Genomic DNA, 4,566 nt, shown 5'->3' with positions numbered 1-4,566 from the left:
TTGTTAAGGTTCGATGGAATGCTCGTAGAGGACCCGAGTTCACTGGGAGCGTGAAGATCAGATGAAGAAGAAATACCCGCATCTATTTCCAGAAGATTCGTCAACACCTTCAACAGCTTAAAATTTCGGGACGAAATTTATTTAACGGGTAGGTACTGTAGTGACCCGAACTTTTCCATGTTTATATATATTAATTGAGATTGATATTTACATGATTAAATGTTTCCAACATGTTAAGCAATCAAACTTGTTAAGACTTGATTAATTGAAATATGTTTCATATAGACAATTGACCACCCAAGTTGACCGGTGATTCACGAACGTTAAAACTTGTAAAAACTATACGATGACATATATATGGTTATATATATAGTTAACATGTTTTTATTATAAGTATGTATCTCATTAGGTATTTTAACAATGAGTTATATACATAAAAATGAGACTATTAATTTAAGAAACTCGAAAACGATATATATAACGATTAGCGTTATAACAACGTCTTACTAGGTACATATGAATCATATTAAGATATTGATACACTTGGTTAATTATGTTAAATGATAAGTAAATATATTATTACGTGTATTAACAATGAAATACATATGTAAAAATAAGACTACTAACTTAATGATTTCGAAACGAGACATATATGTAACGATTATCATTGTAACGACATTTAACTGTATATACATCATACTAAGATATATTATATATCATAATATCATGATAATATAATAATTTAACATCTCATTTGTTATAATAAACAATGGGTTAACAACATTCAACAAGATCGTTAACCTAAAGGTTTCAAAACAACATTTACATGTAACGACTAACGATGACTTAACGACTCAGTTAAAATGTATATACATGTAGTGTTTTAATATGTATTCATACACTTTTGAAAGACTTCAAAACACTTATCAAAATACTTCTACTTAACAAAAATGCTTACAATTACATCCTCGTTCAGTTTCATCAACAATTCTACTCGTATGCACCCGTATTCGTACTCGTACAATACACAGCTTTTAGATGTATGTACTATTGGTATATACACTCCAATGATCAGCTCTTAGCAGCCCATGTGAGTCACCTAACACACGTGGGAACCATCATTTGGCAACTAGCATGAAATATCTCATAAAATTACAAAAATATGAGTAATCATTTATGACTTATTTACATGAAAACAAAATTACATATCCTTTATATCTAATCCATACACCAACGACCAAAAACACCTACAAACACTTTCATTCTTCAATTTTCTTCATCTAATTGATCTCTCTCAAGTTCTATCTTCAAGTTCTAAGTGTTCTTCATATATTTTACAAGTTCTAGTTACATAAAATCAAGAATACTTTCAAGTTTGCTAGCTCACTTCCAATCTTGTAAGGTGATCATCCAACCTCAAGAAATCTTTGTTTCTTATAGTAGGTTATCATTCTAATACAAGGTAATAATCATATTCAAACTTTGGTTCAATTTTTATAACTATAACAATCTTATTTCAAGTGATGATCTTACTTGAACTTGTTTTCGTGTCATGATTCTGCTTCAAGAACTTCGAGCCATCCAAGGATCCGTTAAAGCTAGATCCAATTTTCTCTTTTCTAGTAGGTTTATCCAAGGAACTTAAGGTAGTAATGATGTTCATAACATCATTCGATTCATACATATAAAGCTATCTTATTCGAAGGTTTAAACTTGTAATCACTAGAACATAGTTTAGTTAATTCTAAACTTGTTCGCAAACAAAAGTTAATCCTTCTAACTTGACTTTTAAAATCAACTAAACAAATGTTCTATATCTATATGATATGCTAACTTAATGATTTAAAACCTGGAAACACGAAAAACACCGTAAAACCGGATTTACGCCGTCGTAGTAACACCGCGGGCTGTTTTGGGTTAGTTAATTAAAAACTATGATAAACTTTGATTTAAAAGTTGTTATTCTGAGAAAATGATTTTTATTATAAACATGAAACTATATCCAAAAATTATGGTTTAACTCAAAGTGGAAGTATGTTTTCTAAAATGGTCATCTAGACGTCGTTCTTTCGACTGAAATGACTACCTTTACAAAAACGACTTGTAACTTATTTTTCTGACTATAAACCTATACTTTTTCTGTTTAGATTCATAAAATAGAGTTCAATATGAAACCATAGCAATTTGATTCACTCAAAACGGATTTAAAATGAAGAAGTTATGGGTAAAACAAGATTGGATAATTTTTCTCATTTTAGCTACGTGAAAATTGGTAACAAATCTATTCCAACCATAACTTAATCAACTTGTATTGTATATTATGTAATCTTGAGATACCATAGACACGTATACAATGTTTCAACCTATCATGTCGACACATCTATATATATTTCGGAACAACCATAGACACTCTATATGTGAATGTTGGAGTTAGCTATACAGGGTTGAGGTTGATTCCAAAATATATATAGTTTGAGTTGTGATCAATACTGAGATACGTATACACTGGGTCGTGGATTGATTCAAGATAATATTTATCGATTTATTTCTGTACATCTAACTGTGGACAACTAGTTATAGGTTACTAACGAGGACAGCTGACTTAATAAACTTAAAACATCAAAATATATTAAAAGTGTTGTAAATATATTTTGAACATACTTTGATATATATGTATATATTGTTATAGGTTCGTGAATCAACCAGTGGCCAAGTCTTACTTCCCGACGAAGTAAAAATCTGTGAAAGTGAGTTATAGTCCCACTTTTAAAATCTAATATTTTTGGGATGAGAATACATGCAGGTTTTATAAATGATTTACAAAATAGACACAAGTACGTGAAACTACATTCTATGGTTGAATTATCGAAATCGAATATGCCCCTTTTTATTAAGTCTGGTAATCTAAGAATTAGGGAACAGACACCCTAATTGACGCGAATCCTAAAGATAGATTTAGCGGGCCCAACAAGCCCCATCCAAAGTACCGGATGCTTTAGTACTTCGAAATTTATATCATATCCGAAGGGTGTCCCGGAATGATGGGGATATTCTTATATATGCATCTTGTTAATGTCGGTTACCAGGTGTTCACCATATGAATGATTTTTATCTCTATGTATGGGATGTATATTGAAATATGAAATCTTGTGGTCTATTATTATGATTTGATATATATAGGTTAAACCTATAACTCACCAACATTTTTGTTGACGTTTTAAGCATGTTTATTCTCAGGTGATTATTAAGAGCTTCCGCTGTCGCATACTTAAATAAGGACGAGATTTGGAGTCCATGCTTGTATGATATTGTGTAAAAACTGCATTCAAGAAACTTATTTTGTTGTAACATATTTGTATTGTAAACCATTATGTTATGGTCGTGTGTAAACAGGATATTTTAGATTATCATTATTTGATAATCTACATAAAGCTTTTTAAACCTTTATTGATGAAATAAAGGTTATGGTTTGTTTTAAAATGAATGCAGTCTTTGAAAAACGTCTCATATAGAGGTCAAAACCTCGCAACGAAATCAATTAATATGGAACGTTTTTAATCAATAAGAACGGGATTAAAGTGAGTTTCATTTGCTCCCTTTTTAAATGCTTTTGCAATATATATTTTTGGGACTGAGAATACATGCGCTTGTTTTATAAATGATTTACAAAATAGACACAAGTACTCGAAACTACATTCTATGGTTAGATTATCTAAATCGAATATGCCCCTTTTAGCTTGGTAGCCTAAGAATTAGGGAAATGACCCCTAATTGACACGAATCCTAAAGATTGATCTATGGACCTTGACACGTCCCATTCGAATTACGAATGCTTTAGTACTTCGATTATCATGTCCGATGAGAGTCCCGGAATGATGGGGATATTCTTATATATGCATCTTGTTAATGTCGGTTACCAGGTGTTCACCATATGAATGATTTTTATCTCTATGTATGGGATGTGTATTGAAATATGAAATCTTGTGGTCTATTGTTACGATTTGATATATATAGGTTAAACCTATAACTCACCAACATTTCTGTTGACGTTTTAAGCATGTTTATTCTCAGGTGATTATTAAGAGCTTCCGCTGTTGCATACTAAAATAAGGACAAGATTTGGAGTCCATGTTTGTATGATATTGTGTAAAAACTGCATTCAAGAAACTGATTTCGATGTAACATATTTGTATTGTAAACCATTATGTAATGGTCGTGTGAAACAGGATATTTTAGATTATCATTATTTGATAATCTACGTAAAGCTTTTTAAACCTTTATTTATGAAATAAAGGTTATGGTTTGTTTTAAAAATGAATGCAGTCTTTGAAAAACGTCTCATATACTGAAATGTCCCGTTCTTATTGATAAAAAACGTTCCATATTAATTGATTTCGTTGCGAGGTTTTGACCTCTATATGAGACGTTTTTCAAAGACTGCATTCATTTTTAAAACAAACCATAACCTTTATTTCATCAATAAAGGTTTAAAAAGCTTTACGTAGATTATCAAATAATGATAATCTAAAATATCCTGTTTACACACGACCATTACATAATGGTTTA

The sequence above is a fragment of the Rutidosis leptorrhynchoides genome, chromosome 4 (genome assembly GCF_046630445.1).
Source record: "Rutidosis leptorrhynchoides isolate AG116_Rl617_1_P2 chromosome 4, CSIRO_AGI_Rlap_v1, whole genome shotgun sequence".
NCBI lineage: Eukaryota > Viridiplantae > Streptophyta > Magnoliopsida > Asterales > Asteraceae > Rutidosis > Rutidosis leptorrhynchoides.
Note: the sequence above shows the minus strand (reverse complement) of the source record.